Source organism: Conger conger, chromosome 7 (genome assembly GCF_963514075.1).
Source record: "Conger conger chromosome 7, fConCon1.1, whole genome shotgun sequence".
Lineage (NCBI taxonomy): Eukaryota > Metazoa > Chordata > Actinopteri > Anguilliformes > Congridae > Conger > Conger conger.
Genome location: NC_083766.1, coordinates 43,102,348 through 43,115,425, shown reverse-complemented (window position 1 = coordinate 43,115,425; position 13,078 = coordinate 43,102,348). Strand labels below are relative to the sequence as shown.

General features: G+C 43.2%; 1 long non-coding RNA gene across 1 annotated transcript; it reads left to right on the top strand.

Moving 5' to 3' along the window:
• Positions 1-3,337: 3,337 nt before the first annotated feature.
• Positions 3,338-11,004, top strand: LOC133132311 (uncharacterized). Its single transcript, XR_009709115.1, has 3 exons — positions 3,338-3,447; positions 10,403-10,506; positions 10,648-11,004. It is a non-coding gene; the product is annotated as an uncharacterized LOC133132311 (long non-coding RNA).
• The last annotated feature ends 2,074 nt before the right edge of the window (positions 11,005-13,078 follow it).

Sequence of the window (13,078 nt, the reverse complement as noted above, 5' to 3'; positions counted from 1 at the left end):
ATACACAGTGAAAAGACAAAATATACATACACTTATTGTTAGAGATAACACTCTAGTTAAAGAACTCAGGTTAGCTACCCCTATTAATTGCCGGGACAGCAAAGGGGCCCTACACATGTTTAGTCATTGTCTTAGTTACTTTATTGTCACGTATTATGTTAGTCTAGTCTCGCCACGTTTTTATGTTTTACTTCTTGTTATGTTTCATTTTCATGTTATGTTTCATGTTTAGTTGTTACAATTTAATTGTTACACTAGGGCAGGATAGGTTTATTACTAATGATTACTAATTATCTTAACTTGTCAATCCTCCACACCTGATTTCCATTCACATGCTGCTCTCAAGCTAATTGTCTGCACCTGTCAACACCTGCGTAAAGCTGTGTTCATGTCATGTTCTTTGCAAAATTGTTGCCTCCTGTTTTTCAGTGCACTCTTCCTCTGAATTTGCTGAGGAATGAGAAAATGACCTTCATCTCAGTGAAGAAGCAGATCAACCATTCTTAGTAAAAAGCAGGAAAGTTTATTACAGTCAGGAAAATGTTCCAAACAGCAATGGTGTTTGGGGTGTTTATAGGCTTACATTTGCATGTATTCAAATCAGGGCTCTACGCGCCCTGGGGCGCAGTCAATAAATTTAGGGGCACAGTCAAAGTAACATTTTATTGTACTGTAACGTTGCACAATAATTTAACATTGAACACAAAAACCCACCCCGCACGCACACACGCACACTCACTCACATACATACATACATTCATACATACATAGACTGCTCTGTCAATCACTGTCAAAGAGATGTCAGTCCACAATCAGCTCGCTAGTCAACGGTGACCATTTCAGGGGCCCAGCTTTTGTAGAATGGTCGCCTTGAACGTTTTGAAGACAGCCACTTCTCCACACATGTGCTGGGGTCAAAGCTTTCCAGAGAGGGTCCTTCTGTGCTGATTCTGATTAGATCCTCTGTTGTTGAGACATGTAGACTGCTTCTTGTGGAATTTTTGATGCGGTTTTGTGCCGAGAACCCCCTCTCACAATGGACAGTTGAGATTGGAAGGATCAGCATGATCTCCACGAGGTGCAGTATGTTCTGAAAAATAGCAACGTTAAAATTGATAAGAACAATAACCAAACCTGGCAAGTACACAGTCACAAAGATGGAGGATGGATAAATTGTGTGTTTTTTAAATTACCTTGTAGTCATCACAGTAGGGCTCTTTTGTGAGCAATGTCTGCCACAAGTTGCTGTAGCACTTGTCACTGAAGGTGTGTCTTACAAGGGCCTTGAGTCCCTGCCACTCTCCTTGAACCTCTTCTATCTGGCATCCAGATCTGTAAGAGTGCACAGCAAATGGTTCCTTGTCTGAGACCCACAAAGAAACAGCAAAAGAAATATTAGCACAATGTAATGTTAGTCAATCACCTTGTGAGAACCTCTCCAAAATGCCTCAGGAGGGCATCCACTTTCTCAGTACCGTAGTCCAGTAACTCATCTTCAGCATCTGGCCATGCATCGTGATGATATATCTTGAAGGAATGAATTGCAATGCAGGCTGGACCCTGGCTCTCGCTCTCATCATCAAGCAGGCTACCGAAGCGGGACTGGAGGGCCTCAACAGCAATGGTGATGACCGCACTGATGTTCTGCTTCAAGCTGTGATGACCGAGGCCAGGTTCCCTCAATCCAGACACATCTCCAGTCAATGGCATTCCCTATGAAGGCAAAATACAGGACAATCCTAAATATAATGTGGATTGTTGTAGCAGTCTCTTTTGTCTGATAGAACATGGATAAAAATGCACTCGCATCTGAGTAAATGATTTCTCTTAGTCATCATACAAGACTACAATAACAGCTCCATTTCTCTGCTTAAGTTGGGCAGGTTGTTTGGCTAATATCTTATCCTAACAAACCTGAAATGTGACCTCATCATCATGTTGAAGACAGGCTAGGAACTTGGATAGCATGCCACCTCTCTTAGGCCTAGCTTGCATGGCCTCTAATGCGGTCACTGTCTTCCTGAGCTCAGAAATGGCTTGCGGGAGAATGGGTTGTTCCTCTGTAGGGTGCAGCTCAAGGTGGTCAGCTCTTGAAACACATCAGCCAGAAAGTGGCTGAATGCACAGAACTTCACGGTTTTCATGTCCTTTGTTATCTAATGAGCAAGAAAATATTTTACATTTGAAAAATATCTTAACCCTTATCCGACTTATTCTGTATAAGTATAATAATGTATTGAGGAAACTCACCTTCTTTGCTCGTCCTTGTATGTCAGCATTGGTTGCTGACGATGCCAGGTGATCCATATGGTGATGGGTGACGGGGTACTGACCACTGTCCTCTGCCAGGTTCCCATCTTTGGCAGGTCGTAGGAAGACACTTAATGCTCGATGAATGTGTGGAATCCACCTTGTTCCCTTTACACTAGAAGGATTGCATACATGCACGCCAAGTTGCTCTCCAAGGGCTTTCAGCTCCCTTCTGGACTTGGGGCTAAAGTGATATGTCTTCCATACTAGATGGAGTTGATCATACACTTTAGCAACCATTGGATCTTTTCATTGCAGGTTGAGAATCGCCAACTCTAACCTAGTCATACAGAACACACAACACAACAAAAAATTGCCACCTAAATGCAAATCAGGGGAGTAAATATTTGTTAAATATATACATACGTGTGTGTGTGTGTGTGTGTGTGTGTGTGTGTATATATAAACTGACCTGTGTGGCATGCAATGGATTGGAACCACATGTTTTCCAGCATCCCTCTGGAGCAGAGCAATAACGCCACCATGGATCCCCAGATTCACGGAGGCACCGTCTGCACCGAATGCCACACATTTCTGCGTCCAGTCTCCATCTGAGCCGAGAGCATCAAAGGCAGCCTTTGTTGCACCTAGTGTACCTTCAATAATAACCAGATATGTGAGTTAGAGCAGGAATTATTGTTTTGTGTATTGCTCCCACATATTAAAATGATAAAAGAAATTTAAAAATAACATGCAATTGTAATTATTGATGTTAAATGAACTCAACACTGATTTCATGTAAAATAATATTTGTATATTTGTATTTTAAATTGACTAACGTTACATAGCTTAAAAGAACTCATTGGAATAACATTAGCCTACATATTTCTAATAACATTAGCCTACATATTTCTAACAAGTTTTACATAAACGCGGTTAGGCATAATAATAAATGTTAAAAGGTGACTCACCAGCTGCGTGTGAATGCTCCAGCATCTGCTGGCCTACCAGGCGATTTACAGGCTTCCCCTCCTGTATGACTCGGACATAAACGATCTCACATTCGGTATTTGATACGTCAGTGTCTCCATCAATAAGGACTGACGGATACCGAGCAGCTGTAACTTCCTTGGCCAGCGTCTCCCGTATGTCTTCGGCAATCTGCCCAATCATTTCTGCGCACCTTACATCGTTATCGTAAGTTGGATTGATATCAACCAAGTTTTTTTTGTGAAGCAGAATTTTGTGAATGGCATCTCTTCTTTTGCGATTAAATAGGCGATGTTGAATTTGATTTTTAACTGTCGGCGGGCATCTTCATTTTGATGATGAATTTGTTTATTGACTGCTGATTGAATTGTGCTTGCACTCGGCTGAGTTGTGTTAACGAACGCATCTCTGCAACGTAAGTGACGCTTGCTTTCGCTGTGTTTAACCACAGCATCTCGTTTGCAGTGTGGGTTGCCACTAACGAACATGGTAGCGCCGGCTAGCTGACTACCAGCCTTTTTGCAATATTTACATGTCATTTCTTTCCTGTCCTTATCGTATTCGAGCCAGGGAAAAGCTTTTATCCATTCCTTATTAAATTTGTATTGACGACATGCCCTACCAACAATAGCGCTGGCCGAGCTCTCTCTGACTGACTCATCATCACCGGCATCGTCACTGCCAGACTCCACATCGTTGGCTTGATTATTCGAGTCAAACCTCTCTTTCTTGGACAAGGAGGGCCCTGCACTCTCATCCTCCTTTTCCAACTCTGTATTCTGTCTCACAAAATAGCTCGCTATGGTTTTTTTCATTGTGAAAATCAGCTCATCCTAGGCGAGGCTACAGCTCTCTGTTTTGGCAGGACAGCGCTGCTACAGTAGTTGAATGATGCGCGAGCTGCGCGGGAACGTATTTTGGGATTTTTTGAGAGGTGAGGGTTTTTAAACCAGCATTATGATTGTGTGAAAATTCACAATTTCCCAAAGTGTATGTGCGTTGTTGAAGTACCGTTAATGTTTTAACGTAAAAAAAATAAATTAAATAAAAATCCCACTCGCACGCGTGTGAGCAGTCATTTTGTTTCACTCGCACATGACAATTTCCACTCGCAAATGCGAGTGAAACGCTCGCACTGTAGAGGCCTGATTCAAATATATCTACAAAACAAGTGTAACGTCTGATTGGTGGTAAGGAATTGAAACCTTGAGGAACCTTGAAACTGATTATTATATTATCATATGTGAAGTGGTCCAATACACAAATTCATCTGTCTCCCAACAGTCCCTCCTTTTTGACACAACATGAATTCCATGGTGAGGTCAATTTTAGTTAAACTCTTTAGTCATTGTTCAAGGTGGGGGCGAAACCTGTTTTAGGAAAAATTCCCCCACGTCCCCTTATGGGCAAACAAGATACTCCAAGAACATGACTCATAAGAGAAAACCCCTCGGGTTTCTTTATTGCTCACGAGAAGTGATGGGTACAGACATTATTGGTATGCCACGTGCAGCTGAATGAGGTATCAGCCCACAAACATAACAGCTGGTTCTGTTGGCATGTTTGGCGGTCATTTCTACTAGTTGCATGTTCATATCATTACTGTCCATGTCACAGCTCCCGTTGAGTCCTACAACAGCGATCACTATGATGAGTGCCATTTTTTCTTGCGTCAGGGTGCATCAGACTTGGTGTGTTGTCTTGTAGAGTGATTATCTAGTGCAGGAGTCCGCAGCAGCGTGGTCCGGAAGGTAGGCGTCTGCGGCGGCGTGGTCTGGCACAGGTGTCCGCTCCAGTGTATGAGGGAATGAGAGAAGAGAATACAACTTGAGTGTAGTATCCAAGTACCTCCCCGGTGAACTGAAAAATTCAATTTGGTTATGTACGAGTGTGTCGGCACCTGATTAATGAAGGCTGCAGGTGTCTATGGCAGCATGGTCTGGGTCAGGCATCCTGTAAACAAGGGGAAAGGCCAAAAGCCACAGAATCCAGGCAAGAAGAATATGCACACCTCCATGGGGACTTGTCATTGGAGGGTTGCGCCTTGGGTGTAGTGGCTGGGCATTTTGTTGACCAGTGTCCTTTTTCTCCACAGTTATAGCATACATCTTGATTCCCGTTTTGGTGATCATAAACACGCCTACTTCTCTCTTGGTCCCTTTCCCTGCATTGACAAGCGCAATGACCCTTTTTTCCTCACTTATTGCAGTGTACATTAGTGTCAGAAGAATTGTCACGCACAGCGGCAATGGGGTGTAAAGCGGAGGCATTTCTGCATGTCTGTTCTAAGCGAGAAGCCCACGCCACAATATCATTGAAAGAATAACCGGGGTTTATGCCGATTGCTAATACCTTCTCAATATGTGGGACAGCGACCGCTAATAACTGTTGAGTAAAGGCAGCCACATTTCTATTGGGGTCAGGGAAACCACTATACGTTTCAAATGCTTCATACTTCATGTCAGTGTATTCTGCAAATGACAATTTACCCTGTGTTATTGCTGTGAATCAATGCCATTTAGGTACACCTTTCCCCAATGCAATTTTTACAGCCCCGCCAAAATCATCAATCGCCGTTTGAAGCTCAGTGCGATTTGCCCAGGGGCCTGATGCCCATATTTCCTGTTCTGGCTTAATTTTGTTCCAACTCGAAGTGGGGCACTTAGCGCGCACGATCGAAAACATGTCTAAAGGATGTAATGACATGCTTTGTTGGAGCTAATTTAATTGTCGCCAAAATTGTAAGTTATCGTCATGTACATCAAGACTTGGTAAATCTTTGTATGTGGTCAACGTGAAGTCGCTGTTCATGGCCTCTACCTCGGATTTTCGTAACCATAGCGGCCATAGGAGCTACATCTGTATTTTTACCCTGATAATATGATTGATCGGTTATCGTACATTACATTACATTAATGGCATTTAGCAGACGCTCTTGTCCAGAGCGATGTACAACAAAGTGCATACCCATAACCAGGGATAAGTGCGCTGAAAGACCCTAGAGGGAAGTACAATTTCAACTGCTACCTGTACAACAACGATAAGGACCAAGGCCTATTTTTTTCCTCTTTTTTTTTTCTTTTTTTTACGAACAAATAAACAAACAAACAAAGAAGCAAAAGTGACCAAACTTAACTATCCAAATACTGCTTACCTAGCCAACTAAAAATACCGAGACACAAAGTAAATCACAAAGACAACAATTAAGGATCACAGGGAGGTACGTAGGGATGGGGAGAGGTGCTGCTTGAAGAGGTGCATCTTCAGTTTGCGCTTGAAGGTGGGGAGAGATTCTACAGTTCTGACCTCAACGGGGAGTTTGTTCCACCACCGTGGAGCCAGAACAGACAGTAGTCGTGAGCGTGAGGTGGAGGTTCGGAGAGGGGGAGGTGCCAAGCGGCCGGTGGAGGCTGAATGAGGAGGTCTGGCAGGGGTGCAGGGTCTAAAGATTTTTTGTAGGTAAGCTTGGGAAGACCCCTTAACTGCTTGGAAGGCTAGCACCAATGTTTTGAATTTGATGCGAGCCATGACAGGCAGCCAGTGGAGGGAAGTAAGCAGGGGGGTGATGTGTGAGTATTTGGGAAGGTTGAAGACCAGACGAGCTGCTGCATTCTGGATAAGTTGGAGGGGTCTGATGGCGGACGCTGGGAGGCCAGCCAAGAGGGAATTGCAGCAGTCCAGGCAAGACAGAACCATCGCTTGGACCAGGAGCTGAGTCGAGTAGGGGGTGAGAAAGGGGCGGATTCTCCGTATGTTGTATAGGAAGAACCTGCATGACCGGGTCACCGCTGCAATATTCTCAGAGAGGGACAGTCTGCTGTCCGTCACCACGCCGAGGTTCCTTGCATTGGGTGATGGCATGAGTGTGGTATCCCCGAGGGAAATGGAGAGATCCAGGTGGGGAGAGGTATTAGCAGGAATGAATATCATTTCAGCCTTGCCTGGGTTGTGCTTTAGATAGTGGTTATCCATCCAGCTCTGGATGTCACTCAGGGCAGAAACCTATGTATCAGATGGTGGGAACGAGATGAAGAGTTGGGTATCATCCGGATAGTAGTGATCACAGGGCCAAGGGAGCGAGTGTAGAGAAAAAAAGAAGCGGGCCTAGGACTAAGCCCTGGGGAACTCCTGTGACAAGGGGCCGAAGTGTCGATACCGTACCAGCCCAGGCAACCTGGAAGGAGCGACCAAAGAGGTAGGACTCAATCCAGTCCAGGGCTGTGCCACAGATCCCCGTTGCTGACAGGGCGGACAGGAGGACGGAGTGATCCACAGTGTCGAAGGCAGCAGAGAGATCTAGAAGAATGAGGACAGAGGAGAGGGAGGCTGCTTGTGTGGCATGGAGTGACTCACTGACGGAGAGGAGCGCGGTCTCTGTCGAGTGGCCAGATCTGAAGCCAGACTGATGGGGGTCTAGCAGGTTGTTGTTAGAAAAGAAAGAAGAAAGTTGAGTAGAAGCAGCTCGTTCTATGGTTTTAGAAAGAAAAGGAAGAAGAGATACCGGGCGGTAGTTCAGGATGATGGAGGGATCCAGGGTAGGCTTTTTTAGCAATGGAGTGATGTGGGCCCTCTTGAAGGATGCTGGAAAACAGCCGGAAGACAGGGAGGAGTTGACAAGGGAGGTGACAAATGGGAGAATGTCTGGTGTGATAGTCTGGAGAAGAGAAGAGGGGATAGGGTCAAGGGCACAGGTTGTAGGGCGGTGGGAGAGCAGGAGTTGAGAAACATCAGAGTCTGTAAGGGGGGAGAAAGTGGAAAAGGAAGGGATGGGGGGGAGGGCACAGTAAGGGGGGCGGTGGTTGTAAAGGATCTGCGGATGACTGACCTTCTCATTGAAAAAGTCAGCAAAGTCATCAGCAGCGAAGGAGGACTGAGGTGGAGGAGGCGGTGTGTTGAGGAGAGAGGAGAAAATGGAGAACAGTTTCCGGGGGTTAGAAGCGGAGTTCTGAATTTGTGTCTGATAGTATTTTGCTTTGGCGGCAGTGACAGCAGAAGAGAATACCGCCAGGAGAGACTGGTAAATTGTGAGGTCTGAAGGGTCTCTGGATTTTCCCCATTTCCTCTCCGCTGTGCGGAGGCTGCTCCTGGAGGTACGGAGGGTGTCAGATATCCAAGGACTGGGAGGGGATGTGCAGAGTCAGTGGGGAGTTCGAAGAAGAATTCGAGAGGGGGGAGTGAGGCGGTGACAGTGCCGGCAAAGGAAGAGGGTGAAAGGGAGTGGAGGTTACGGCGGGCTGAGGAAGTGTGGGTGGGAGGAGGGGGAGGAGGATGGGGAGGAAGAGGGAGGGAGAATGAGATGAAGTGGTGATCAGATGTATGCAGAGGGGTAACCGTGAAATCGGAGCATGAGCAGTTCCTCACAAAGACAAGGTCTAGGACATTGCCCGCCTTGTTGGAGGAGAGTGTTGCAGGGAGAGGCCGAAGGAGTGGATTAGTGGTAGGAAGCCTGGGAGGCTTCAAGGTGGATGTTGAAGTCTCCAAGGAGAATCAATGGGGTGCCATCCTCAGGGAAGGAGCTGAGAAGGGTGTCTAGCTCATCAACGAAGTTTCCCAGGGGCCTGGAGGACGGTAGATAACAGCGAAACTACAACACCTGGTTGGAATGATGCACTTACTGACTAAGGACAACTTTCGCGAGTCTAATATACGCTAGTGTCGCTCTGACACGCCTTTTTAAATCGCCTACAATTGCTCACAAGCAATATCAAATCAAAGCTAATCTACTGATAAATTCCACAGCTATTTAAGACAAACGTTCAATCACTCTACAGGTATGCAACTAGCAGAAGTGATTAACAGCGATCGAGACAAACAAACTGGCTCAAGCCCTATCCCTTGCTGTTCAAATGAGCAATTTAAAATAAATTCTAGAGGAAAATCCGCAGCAAAACTACAACACCTGGTTCGAATGATGCACTTACTTTTTATAAATTTGCTCTAATTGTCTACAGACATTTTGGTGGCCAAGTACAGTGGCATGGAAAGGTTTTTGCCCTTCTCTATTCTTGCATATTTGTCACAGTAGTTTGAGATCTGGAGACAAGGGAAACACTAAGGGAAACACAGTAAACACAAAGAACATATTCAAAATTACTGTTTAATTTATTTAATTAAAAATGATCAAACACCTGTATCACCCCTGTGATAAAGTAATTAACAAGACCTTTGGTTGCAACACCTTTAGCAGCAATAACTGCAACTGAATACTTCCTATAGTTTGATTAATTCAGACAAATTCATAGGTTTGGTATACCATGATCAAAGGAAATTCCAGAAGAGATGAGAAAAACGTTCTTGAAATCTATCAGTCTACAAAGGGCTACAAAGCCCCGCTGAACCATAGTGATAGGGATTTGGATAACTCTTGGAAGAGTGGTGAATCTTCCCAGGATTGGCCAGTCTACCAAAATTCCTCAAAGGGTAAATACTTTTTCAGAGGGGTGACGTGTGTTTGATAATGTTTTTCATTAAATAAATAAAACAATAATTTTTCATAAAATATGTTTTGTGTTTACCCAGTTTCCCTTTGTTGAATATTACATTTAATCAAATATATGAAACCATTCAGCGCAACAAATATGCAATAATAGCGAGAATATGCAGGAATGTGCAGGGGGCAAATACTTTTTCACGGCACTATTAACAAACCCAATCAGCTTGCTATCCCATGTTCTACGGTCACTGAAAATAGTTCCTTGTCCCTGGTGTCTTTGGATGTTTTCCTTGTAGTGTTGACCCAGGGCCATGCATTGAACAGCCTTATCCTGCAGCAGCGCATTTGAATAACATATATGGCCAGTAATACATGCAGTTTGTTAGCAAGCTCCATGTTAGCTACTCCATTTTTGACGATTTGAAACTCCGACTTACCGAAGACATTCGTTGTACCAAGTTGATTTTTGGTTTGGGTCTCCCCTGTTGTTTAACACTCAGCCTTTTTGAACAGAGACACTTTTTTTTGCTCCACAAAGGGAACTGTCATTGTCATGATAATTTAACATTTAATAAAGATATGTGATACGCATGTGAATTATTATTATTTATTTTTTTTGGTGAAGCACTGCTTCTCATTGAGAAACCTCCTCTGGTCTGTGGGCATGATGGGTACACCTACTATAATGATTTTAAAAGCTGTATTATCTGTATTGTATTTTGGCATTAGATGATTACTTGAGGGCAAGACAAAAGATGAGGGCATCTCTGCACTGTGAGACCAATGATTTACAGTCAGAACATGACGATGGGAACAGAAAAGAGAAAGTCGAAGTGAGTAAAAATTTCAGCTGGGCCTAAGTTACATGAGAACAAACAGAAGTAATTTGTTTTATCAATAAATTCTTCCTAATTCATAAAGATATGGATTAACATGTTATGTATTTGTCTTTTCCATATTACACACCACTTCAGTGATGACTCTGATAGCAGTATCAAGCCCCATTTGTTCCTCAGCAACTCATCTAAATCCTCAACCATCAAAGAGTGGATTTGAGGGACATACTTCAGCTGCTGATTTTCAGATGATTGTAGAAGCCCTTACTTTCAAGCCCACATTCAGGTTTGGGAGTGGTTACGACCCTATCCCCTGCACTCCTAAGCCTTTTACATTTTTATCCATCCAAAATGTTTTAATACATGCATTGGCATTGTCCCTCTGATTTGCAGTGGGCTCCAGAATTACTGGCACCCCTGAATGGCGATGTACAAAAAAATAAAAATTGTGTTACTCAAAGTGGCATGTGAAAAATACTGTACTTCATTCATGTTTTAATGGAACCAACAAACAAATTTAATAAAAAATCAATTTAAAAAATGTAAACAAAATCAAGGTTTCATAATTTGTTGTGACAGCACCCATAATACTTTGCTGTAATAGAGGTAATCTGGAAGGGAAATACTTTTCCACACCACTGTATATTTGTGGTGGGATGTGACTTGTCCACAGAACTGTTTTGGCCAAAAGATTTTAGAATGTAATTTCTAAGCTCATGAATAAATCTTTCGCCTCAATAAAAACACAAATTTCAGAAATTTCCCAAATTTGTTGTGTGCAGTTACTACTACGCACAGTGGCTTCAGAAAGTATTCAGACCCCTTCATTTTTTGCACACTTTATTATGTTGTAGATTGAATTTTAAATAGGACACAATTGCCATTTATGCCCATCAATCTACATTCACTAACCCATAAGAACACAGCCAAAACATGTTTTTAGAAATTTTTGTAAATGTATTAAAACTGAAATCTCATGAAATATGTAAAAATGGCAATCTACAACATAATAAAGTGTAGTAAATTCTGAATTTACTGAGGAATGAGAAAATGACTTTTATCCCAGTGAAGAAGCAGATCAGCCGTTCACAGTAAAAAGCAGGAAAGTTTATTATACAGTCAGGAAAATGTTCCGAAAAGCAATGATGTTTGGTGATAAATTAAATTAAATTAAATTATTCTGAATTTATTATAGCAACATTTGTCAGTTACCATTTCATTTACACCTAAAATGATTGTACCTCTAAGGTGTTTTAGAATAACATAACACATTAAATGTAAATGAATAGGTTATGTGGTTTGCAGCTCAGGTTCAAGAGGATTGGTTATTGATCATGTCCACATTTTTAAAATCTCTTTTAGCTGCTCAGCTTCACATTTTGACCCTTTTAGAGCACATGAAGCAAATGCCCTTGTAGCAAGATTGGAAAATTACATCATCCCAGGAGACAAGCCAGAGGAGATCAGCTTTCCCCTGAACAGCCTAGCTGAGGTAAATGATTTTGAAGAGTGGCTGATGGACCCAAAAAATGGAATGCTGAAACAAAATATGATAAGATTGGGAAATACTGTATACCTAGAGCATTAGAAATTACTTGTGTGGTATACAGTGCATCTGGAAAGTGTTCACAGCGCTTCACTTTTCCCACATTTTGTTATGTTACAGCCTTATTCCAAAATGGAATAAATTCTTTTTTTTCCTCAAAATTCTACACACAATACCCGATAATGACAACATGAAATGGGTTTTTTTGAAAGTTTTGCTAATTTATTAAAAATAAAAAACTAAGAAATCACATAAGTATTCACAGCCTTCAAAATTGAGCTCAGGTGCATCCTGTTTCCACTGATCAACCTTGAGATGTTTCTACAGCTTAATTGGAGTCCACCTGTGGTAAATTCAGTTGATTGGACATGATTTGGAAAGGCACACACCTGTCTATATAAGGTCCCACAGTTGACAGTGCATGTCGGAGCACAAACCAAGCATGAAGTCAAAGGAATTGTCTGTAGACCTCCAAGACAGGATTGTCTCGAGGCACAAATCTGGGGAAGGGTACAGAAACATTTCTGCTGCTTTGAAGGTCCCAATGAGCACAGTGGCCTCCATCATCTGTAAATGGAAGAAGTTCGGAACCACCAGGACTCTTCCTAGAGCTGGCTGCCCGTCTAAACTGAGCAATCGGGGGAGAAGGGCCTTAGTCAGGGAGGTGACCAAGAACCCGATGGTCACTCTGTCAGAGCTCCAGCGTTCCTCTGTGGAGAGAGGAGAACCTTCCAGAAGGACAACCATCTCTGCAGCAATCCACCAATCAGGCCTGTATGGTAGAGTGGCCAGTTGGAAGCCACTTAGTAAAAGGCACATGGCAGCCTGTCTGGAGTTTGCCAAAAGGCACCTGAAGGACTCTCAGACCATGAGAAACAAAATTCTCTGTTCTGATGAGACAAAGATTGAACTCTTTGGCATGAATTCCAGGCGTCATGTTTGGAGGAAACCAGGCACCGCTCATCACCTGGCCAATACCATCCCTACAGTGAAGCATGGTGGTGGCAGCCCCTGTGCTGTGGG